The sequence below is a fragment of the Muntiacus reevesi genome, chromosome X, assembly GCF_963930625.1.
Source record: "Muntiacus reevesi chromosome X, mMunRee1.1, whole genome shotgun sequence".
Classification (NCBI taxonomy): Eukaryota; Metazoa; Chordata; class Mammalia; order Artiodactyla; family Cervidae; genus Muntiacus; species Muntiacus reevesi.
In genome coordinates this window covers 44377900-44388305 of record NC_089271.1, presented here as the reverse complement: position 1 = coordinate 44388305, position 10406 = coordinate 44377900, and the positions used below count along the sequence as shown (strand labels likewise).

At 42.3% G+C, this 10406-nt stretch overlaps 1 pseudogene; it reads right to left on the bottom strand.

The window, feature by feature from the left end:
• Window positions 1-8402: 8402 nt before the first annotated feature.
• On the bottom strand, window positions 8403-10127 carry LOC136153295 (enoyl-CoA delta isomerase 2-like; annotated as a pseudogene).
• Window positions 10128-10406: the final 279 nt, after the last annotated feature.

Below are 10406 nucleotides of genomic sequence, written 5' to 3'. Positions count from 1 at the left end.
TGTGTGTCTTTGACAATATTTGGTATTGTTATCAGAGGAAGCACCACCCTTAAGTTCAATAATTCACTATAAGAACTCACAGAATTCAAAAAAAGCTGTTAAGCTCATGTGGTGGTGGTTTAGTCGCTAAGTCATGTCCAACTCTTTCGATCCCATGGACTGTAGACTGCCAGGCTCCTTATCCATGGGATTCTCTAGGTGAGAATACTGGAGTGGGTTGTCATTTCCTTCTTCAGAGGATCTTGCCAACCCAGGAATCGAACCTGGGTCCCCTGAATTGCAGGCAGCTCATAGTTATGGTTTATTTCAGAGACAGGATGAAGATTAAAATCAGCCAAGAGAAGAGGTGTATAAGACAGGGTCCAGGGGAGTTCCAAGTGAGAAGCTTCCAACTGTCCTCTTCCAGGAGAATTGTGGATAGAACTGACTCTTCTCAGGAATGATATGTAGTAATACACACAGAGTATTGCCAACTAGGGAAGCTCACTTGAGCCTTTGTATCCAGAGATTTTACTGGGACTCAGTCACGGAGACACATGACTGCCTGTGTGACTGATCTTAGTTTCCTGCTCCTCCAGAGGAGGGCTGATATCACATGACCCAAAGCCCATCATAAATCACATTGTTAGACTATCTGGTGTGATCTAAGGCTCCCCAGTGAAACAAAGACACTTAGCAGGTAGGACTGTTAAGGACTTTAAACATTATGTCCCTGGAGCCATGGACACAGCCAACCTCTGTTCAGGTAAGATTAATTTTCAACTATGCAAATAAAAACTTCATATTTTCTAATCTATTATCTGTGCTCCTGCTAAGTCGCTTCCATCATGCCCAACTCTTTGCAACCCTATGGACTGTAGCCTGCCAGGCCCCTCTGTCCATGGGATTCTCCAGGCAAGAATACTGGAGTGGGCTGCCATTTCCTTCTCCAGATCTTCCAGGGATCTAACCCATGTCTCCTGGGTCTCCTGCATTGGCAGGCGGGTTTTCTACCACTAGCGCCACCTGGGAAGCCTTAATCTATTGTCTGAGTTTACATAAAAAAAAAAAAAAAAAAAAAAAAACTGAAGCTTTTTATATAAACAAAAATAGTTAACTTTTCACTGAAACTCCATAATACTGTGTGTGTGTGTGTGTGTGTGTACAGAGAAAGAAAGGGTAGGGAGAAGGATGGAGGAAGAGTAATATAGAGAGACTGAGATTATAGTAATAATATACTTAGGAAACTTTCTCAGACTATATCACTATCATTTATATATTTGGTTCTCTTCTTCATGTTAGTTGCTAGGAGGTATGAGGTAAAGTTATACCAAGGCTTTTCTCTGTTGTTTCCTCTTTTATAAACTTCTGATATCAATATTACTGAAATTTTAGTTAGATCATAAATTTGTATTTTACTTTGTCTCATTGTATTTTCTATTATTTTAGGGTTGATAGGACACAAATATCCTAGACAAATTTTTCAAAGGTCATTGTTAGATCATTGTCAGATTTCAAGCACAAGATGAGAAACCAACACTTGTATTTGTCTTGCCTTTCTTCCAAAATCCTAGTGACACATCCAAATAGATATTTTAAAAATATTGATCCAGGGTGTGGAGAGAAGGGAACCCTCTTACACTGTTGGTGGGAATGCAAACTAGTACAGCCACTATGGAAAACAGTGTGGAGATTTCTTAAAAAACTGGAAATAGAACTGCCATATGACCCAGCAATAACACTTCTGGGCATACACACTGAGGAAACCAGATCTGAAACAGACACGTGCACCCCAATGTTCATCGCAGCACTGTTTATAATAGCCAGGACATGGAAGCAACCTAGATGCCCATCAGCAGACGAATGGATAAGGAAGCTGTGGTACATATACACCATGGAATATTACTCAGCCATTAAAAAGAATTCATTTGAATCAGTTCTAATGAGATGGATGAAACTGGAGCCCATTATACAGAGTGAAGTAAGCCAGAAAGATAAAGAACATTACAGTATACTAACACATATATATGGAATTTAGAAAGATGGTAACGATAACCCTATATGCAAAACAGAAAAAGAGACACAGAAGTACAGAACAGACTTTTGAACTCTGTGGGAGAAGGTGAGGGTGGGATGTTTCGAAAGAACAGCATGTATATTATCTATGGTGAAACAGATCACCAGCCCAGGTGGGATGCATGAGTCAAGTGCTCGGGCCTGGTGGGCTGGGAAGACCCAGAGGAATCGGGTGGAGAGGGAGGTGGGAGGGGGGATCGGGATGGGGAGTACGTGTAACTCTATGGCTGATTCATATCAATGTATGACAAAACCCACTGGAAAAATAAATAAAATAAATAAAAAGAATTTAAAAAATGAAAATAAAAAAATATTGATCCATAAAAGCTCTGAAAAAAGAGGGATATCATTGGTGAATCAGAGCTTTTAAGTGATGTTTGGAAGATGGAATGTGGAAAGGTTCCTATCTATGGAAAAACCAAAAGAAGACAGCTGCCTGGAGAGGGCCTGCTTCTTCGCCAGAGACCCAGTGACATACCAAACTGAGCTCACAAGAACAGAGAAGGAGAATGGTCATTATTATATTAAGAAGGTCCTCTAGTGAAGACATAACTTGTATGTTTAGTGCCTCCAAGTTCATACAGCACCTTTGTACATATTAAGATGGTGCTCCTTCTTGGCAAGTGAATTACAAAATAGTACATCTTCCTCATGAGTTTGCACACACCAGGGCACAGAGTTTTGAAGGTGAATGCAACTGAATTGCAGTCCTACTCACTGCCTCAGTGGGATATCTCTGTTCAGGGAAAAACCTCTACAACCTTAGTTTGTTTCCTTGGTTTTTGTTTGTTTGCTTGTTTTGTTTTTTTTTGTTTGTTTGTTTGTTTTCCCATTTTATTGCATCTGCAAGATAGGTGTGTAGGAGTACCTCTGTTCCTCGTAGGGAAGGTAGTTCTTCAAGTGCTATGTGGAAAAGTTTCTTCTAAGGTAGCACAAACATTATTGTATGCTTTTAACATCTGGGACCTCTTCAGGGGCTCTCAAATCTAATATTAACTTCCACTTCCATCTGTACAAGATGGAGTAGCCCCATTCCTACCACCTCCTACCTCTTACAACTAAAAAACCAAAATCAAAAAATAACCCTGGTAATAAAACACAAACAAGCAGAAGAAGGCTCTGAAAAGCCTTCTTTTGGAGAAAAGAAAGTTGATGATCCAGAAATGTCAGGACTTGAGGAACAACATGGTAGTGAGTTTCCTCAGCTTCCTTATGGCCTCTATATTGTGGACAATGGACTGCAGATGCCTCCAATCTGGAATAGCCAAGAGCCATAGACAGGAAAAAAAAAACTCCAAGAAAAGCCTATTACCCCTAGGCAAAGGAGCAGGAAAAGGGTGGCCTTCCAGAAGAGAACACCTTTTGGTAATACACACCCTACTCCAGCCAATTACACCACACTTCTCACCACAGTTCCAGTGGGGCCAAACAGGGAGCTGATCTTCCACTCCTAGCCCTATGGAAGCAGGCAGTGACATTCCAATGTCCCTACTCAGTGGTGTTAGGGGGCCCAGAAGATTAAGTTAGGCCTTTTAGGTGATTGTAAAGCCTTGGATTTTTACTTTGAGAATCCAGTTGATGGTTCTGGGTAGGGAGTGACATGATCTGACTTAGTTTTAACAGGATCTGTCTGGTGAGTTGAGGATAGACAGACAGGGAAGGGGCAGAAACAGGTTCTATTTTCTTTGTCGAAAATTCAGTAAAGTTGTGAGAACATGCTTTATCAAGACAACAGAGACTCAGAGAGGTAAAGTAGTATGTTCAAGGTCACACAGCTAGTAGAGGACAGAGCTGCATCTAGTGCCAGATTTTCAATCTTCCGTGAAAGGAGTAGCTAAATTTACAGAATGCAGCATCACCTCAGGAAGATTTTTAAAGAATCCCTGCTAAAATGCTGCTAAGTATTTGTGAATATTGCATCAGAAAGGGGGATTAGGAGAGAGCAGAGATTTTTTTTTTTTTTTTTAAGGGGGCAGACAGATGCTAAATGTAGGCCTGCACTGTCTCCCTTCCACCATTAGATGGCAATTTTTTATTTGTTAGAGGAAATGGTGCCGCAGTTTACTGGGCAGTTGACAGAAATGAAGGAATTATGAACTAAAACCAACGAATACATGTATCAAGGCTTTGGGGAAAAAAATCCAATTGATCCAATACATGTGTGGGGTGGTAAGACAGGGGGATCTGGACTTTGAGAGCAGTGGTAGAATGAACAAAAAATTTTGACAATCACAGCTGACAGCACAAATTAGAACATTGATTTTCAAACAGCAGGTTGTAAAGAAGAGTAGTTCCTAAAATCAATTCAGCAAGGGACAATTGGCAGTCTTTTAATTCAAAAGAACAGAATAAAAGAAAATAACAGAATAGAAAATGTTGGAATGCATTGCACATTGTAATATCAGAATTAATTTGGGAATCTTGTCTAATTTTACAAAAGTCAATATGTATATATTGAGTCATAATACAGAATGTGTTTAAAATTCTTTTATCATGAGTATAGTCAAAAAAAGTTTTAAGAAACACTGGACTAGATGAAATGTAAATGAACAGAAGGATTGCACCTACTTGAAACACGTTATTTTGTGGAGGTATTTATCTTTATTTTAAACTTTCTTTTTTTTTCTTCCCCCTACCTCCTAGTCTCAGGGCCCATTATGGGCTGAATTTGTGACCCTCCCAGCAAATTCATATGTCGCAGCCCCAATTAATTGCTCAGTTGTGTCCGACTCTTTGTGACCCCATTGACTGTAACCTGCCAGGTTCCTCTGTTCATGGGATTCTCCAGGCCAAGAATACTGGAGTAGGTTGCCATTTCGTTCTCCAGGAGATCTTTGTGACCCAGGGATCGAGGGGGAAGGGGGGAGGAAGGGAGAGTGAGGAGGGCGGATCTCCTGCATTGCAGGCAGGTTCTTTACCACTGAGCCACTCCTGAAGCCCTATGTTGAAGCCCAACCCCCAATAGCTCAGAATGTGACTTTATTTGGAGATAGGGCCTTTATGGAGGTGATGAAGTTAAAATGAGGCCATTAGGGTGGTCCCTAATCCATTCTGATGTCAGAGGAAAATTTGGACACAAAAAGAGACATCAGGGATGTATGTGCACAGAGGAAAGAACATGTGAGAACACTGGGAAGAAGCTGGCCACCTAAAAACCAAGGAAAGAGTTCTCAGGAGACACTGAACCTACTGACACCTTGATCTTGGACTTCTAGCTTCCAGAACCATGAAAGAAATTAATTACTGTTGTCGAGTCACCCAGCCTGTCGCATTTTGTTATGATAGACCTAGCAAACTAATACAGGACTATAGCCTGCTAGTCTATTTCTGGGACCTGGGACAAGAAAAGACCTGGGTCAACTGAATGTCCTGCTGCTTTTCAAACGAGAGCTCCTAGATTCAGTTCAGTTCTTCACAGAGGAAAGTTCATAAGTTCCTATGCCAAATGTACCTGCATTCTTATAGCCATTCCATCATTTTAATAAGGGTGTGATTTTGCTTTTTCACCTCTCCAAGATTAAATTTCCTCATAAATAAAGTCACATTAATAACACTTTTCCTCAATGTTGATGTAAAGATTAAATGATATACAGTTGGCTTTCTATACCCACAGGTTCCACATCTACAGATGCAACCAATTCTGAATCATAAATACTTGGGGAAAAAATCCAAAGTGTTCCAAAAAGTAAAACTTCAATTTGCTGCATGCCAGCAACTAATTACATAGCATTTACATTGTATTAGGTATAATAGGTAATCTAGAGGATTTTGAGAATCCATGGATTTTGGTATCCATGGAGTGTCCTAGAGCCAATCCCCTGTGGATACCAAGGGACAACTGGAATTATCTAAAATTGTTAGCAGTCAATAAATCACTGTAGATTTTTCTGCTGTTGTCATTGTAGTTATTTATTATTATGTGTTCATTTTGTGGCTGTTCCAATATCTCTGTTTCCTTGAAAGGTATGTTGTCTTCTGGAACAGTAACTAAAATGGTTGAGAGGTAGAAAGCGGGAATGAGAAGCTGAAAAGACAGAAATTATTTGATCCAATGTAGAAAGGTTTGACTAGAGGAAAGAAGTGGTTGTCACACGGTTGTGTGATACAGCACCAGTTCAAGGGATTGAAGTTAATTAGGAAATAGATCAGAGAGTTTAATAATAATTTAAAAACTCATACAAATAATAGACAAACATGAATGAGTTTCTTTTTAAGATTTTTTATATAATTGTGGATGCATATACAGTTGTAATAAATAATACAGAGAGATCCTGTGTACCTTTTACCCAGTTTCCTCAAATGATAACATCTTGCAAAACTATAGTACAAGCAGGCAGATTCATAAAGACAGAAAATAGAATAGAGGTTGCCAAGGGCTGAGAGTGGAAATGGGGAGTTATTGTTTAATGATTATAGAGGTTTTTTTCTTTCCTTTTTAATTTATTTATTTTACTTTACAACATTGTATTAGTTTTGCCATACATTGACTTGAATCCGCCATGGGTGTACATGTGTTCCCCATCCTGAACTCCCCTGCCACCTCCCTCCCCATCCCATCCCTCTGGGTCATCCCAGTGCACCAGCCCCAAGCACCCTGTATCATGCATTGAACCTGGACTGGCAATTCTTTCACATATGCTAATTTACATGTTTCAATGTCATTCTCCCATATCATCCCATCCTTGCCCTCTCCCACAGAGTCCAAAAGACTATTCAATACATCTGTGTCTCTTACGCTGTCTCGCATACAGGGTTATCGTTACCATCTTTCTAAATTCCATATATATGCGTTAGTATACTGTATTGGTGTTTTTCTTTCTGGCCTACTTTACTCTGTATAATAGGCTCCAGTTTCATCCACCTCATTAGAACTGATTCAAATGAATTCTTTTTAATGGCTGAGTAATATTCCATTGTGTATATGTACCACAACTTTCTTATCTATACATCTGCTAATGGACATCTAGGTTGCTTCCATGTCCTGGCTATTATAAACAGTGCTGCAATGAACACTGGGTTACACGTGTCTCTTTCAATTCTGGTTTCCTCGGTGTGTATGCCCAGCAGTGGGATTGCTGGGTCATATGGCAGTTCTATTTCCAGTTTTTTAAGGAATCTCCACACAGTTCTCCATAGTGGCTGCACTAGTTTGCATTCCCACCAACAGTGTAAGAGTGTTTCTCCACACCCTCTGCACCATTTATTGCTTATAGACTTTTGGATAGCAGCCATCCTGACTGGCGTGAGATGGCACCTCATTGTGGTTTTAATTTGCATTTCTCTGATAATGAGTGATGTTGAGCATCTTTTCATGTATTTGTTAGCCATCTGTATGTCTTCTTTGGAGAAATGTCTGTTTAGTTCTTTGGTCCACTTTTTGATTGGGTCTTTTATTTTTCTGGAATTGAGCTGCAGGTATTGCTTGTATATTTTTGAGATTAATTCTTTGTCCATTACTTCATTTGCTATTATTTTCTCCCATTCTGAAGGCTGTCTTTTCACCTTGCTTATAGTTTCCTTTGTTGTGCAGAAGCTTTTAATTTTAATTAGGTCCCATTTATTTATTTTTGCTTTTATTTCCAATACTCTGGGAGGTGAGTCATAGAGGATCCTGCTGTGGTTTATGTCAGAGAGTGTTTGGCCTATGTTTTCCTCTAGGAGTTTAATAGTTTCTGGTCTTACGTTGTTTTTTTTTTTTTTTTCCCAGATGTGTTTTTTATAAAGGACCATCTTAAATGAGAATGAAGATGAGACAATACATGAGGAAATAACTACTGATATGGAATATCACGTTCCTGGGAAACGGTCTAATTCTCCACGTCTTTTTGGCAGATGATAGGGGTGGAATGAAACTAGGATTCTAATTGACCCTCTGATAGTCTGGCTCCTTTCTGCTCACTCCCCTTTCCAGGTGGCTGAGAAAGAACATGCGACCCACCGAAGACCTTGCCTCGGTCTTGCACAGGTTGTCGGTGTTCGGGCGATCCAGTCGGTGACCCTGTGCAGGGGGGCAGAGCACCGTGGTGGTTTTCAAACATGTGGTCTCGGCCTGCAACGCGGTGAACGCGTCCCAGAGCAGGGCGCCGGGCAGCATGTTCCAGTGCACCTGGCAACAGCGGTTCAGGTTGAGAAAACTGAGACTCCCCCCGGCCAAAAGTCAACAGAAGTTCCCCAAGCGCGTTTGACATCATCTGTTTTCCATCAAGGCTCCAGCACAATACAATCATAGCGACTAGTATTTAAGCACTGAAAGAAGGCACAGCGAGGTTTATTCGGCTTGGGGACTGACAAGCGGGAGCAGCGGTACAATGCTTCCCTGGAGGCACCCGGCTGGGCCGTGCTGGTCATCAGAGCTTCACCTTTCTCTACAGGAAGCTCACGATGGCATTCATGCACTCGTCTGACAGCCACCTCTCCCTCAGGACACTGCTTTCTTCCGCGTTGACCACTTGCAACTTTTCTTTCTCCCCGTTTCTGATGATCTGCTTGGAAATTCTCCTGGCCTTTGGGGGGAGCTTTGAATATGCTTTCAGCCTGTCCCAAACTTCTTTCTGAAAAGTGCCCTCGGGAAAAACTTCGGTAACGAGTCCTTGGGCACACGATTCCTGGGCCGTTAACTTCTTCCCAAAATGGAGCATCTCTGCCGCCTTGCTTGAGCCCATTATCTTGGGAAAAGTGTAAGAGGAACAGCTTTCTGGACTCTGGCCCAGGTGACAGAACGGGGTGTGAAAGGTTGCCCGGTCGGTCGCATACATGACGTCAGACAGCCCAATGATGGTGACGGAAATCCCCACAGCTGGCCCGTTGACCACGGCCACCAGAGACTTCGGGAAATTTATGAAACAGTTGACAAAATCCCTCAGGAGGACCTCCCTGCTCCTGGCCATCTCCAACCCACCGGCGGGCAGATTCGTGAAGTTGGTCAGGTCGTTCCCGCTGCAGTAGTAGTCCCCGCTGCCTGTTAAAACAGTTATGGCTGACTCATCCTTGCTTGCAGCCTGAAGTGCAGCTATGATGTCATGATACATCTGAGTGGTGAGAGCATTTCTTTTGGTTGGACGGTTCAACCGGATGGTGGTGATGCCGTCTTCGGAGGTCACCACCAGGCTGTGGCTTTCCAGTTGCTTCCTGTCTGCTGCAGGTGCCTCTGAGCTGGGCGACTCAGAGGAAGCAGACTGGACACCAAGTCCACGTAGTTCTGTCGGGCAGCTTCCTTGGACAGACTGCCAAGAGCATTCCATACATCCCATTTGGTCTTATTGATAAAGTCCAGCATACCTGGTTTGGGCACATTACAAGGTCCTTCAGTGGCCTGCTTGTAGATTGTGTAGAGTTTCAGCTTCCCTTCATTGACCAGATCCTCCTTCAGGAGCTTCACCTGGTTCACTGTGTTGTTAAAGTCCTTCTGGCTGGTTCACATGGCAGGGCTGCCCACGTGCAGCCCAAGGGTTGGGACCTGTGGGGGACTGGGGGAATCCACTTGGCCTGGATGCTAAGCTGTGAAGACATGCTCAGTCCTCACTTCCAGAAGTCTAAAAAGCTAGCAGCAGAGGGGACAGCAAGCGTGGCCAGGTAAGTCCTTTTTAAGCACACACTGCAGAGAAGCCGGGAGCACCAGTGCCTGGTGAGCTGGCCTGCCAACCCCGCCATGGCCACCCAAGGACAAGGGCGGGACTGCCGGGAGAGGTTTTGTTTTGACTGATGGAAAAGTTTTGGAAATTGATTGTGGTGATGGTTGTAACACATTGTGAATATGCTTAATACCACTGATTGATACCTTTGAAAATGGCAAACTTCAAGCTATGTGTATTTTATCACACTAATTTAAAAATCTTGTTATGGACTGAATGAGTCTCACCCAGAATTCAAATGTTGAAGCCCTAACCCCTAATATGATAGTATCTGGAAGTAGGGCCTTTGAGTTAATTAGGTTCAGGTGATGTTATGAGAGTGAGGCCCCCACAATGGTGTTAATATTCTTACAAGAAGAGAGACACCAGAGTTCTCTCTCTTGTGCCATCTGAGGATACAGCAAGAAAATGGCCATTTACAAGCCAGGAAGAGGGCCCTTACAAGAAACTGAATCTGTCAGGACTTTAATGTTGGGCTTCATAGCATTCAGAACCGTGAGAAATAAATGTCTGTTGCTTAAGCCACGCAGTCCATGGTATTTTCTTGTGGAGGCCTGAGCAGACTGACACACCTCTAGTAGAATATCACAACCAGTATATTGACATTAATACAGTCAAGATACAGAATGGTTACATCACAGCAGGGATCCCTCGTGTTGTCTTTTATAGTCACACTCTCCTCTCTTATCCCTGTCCTATGGCAACTATATCTCTCCATTT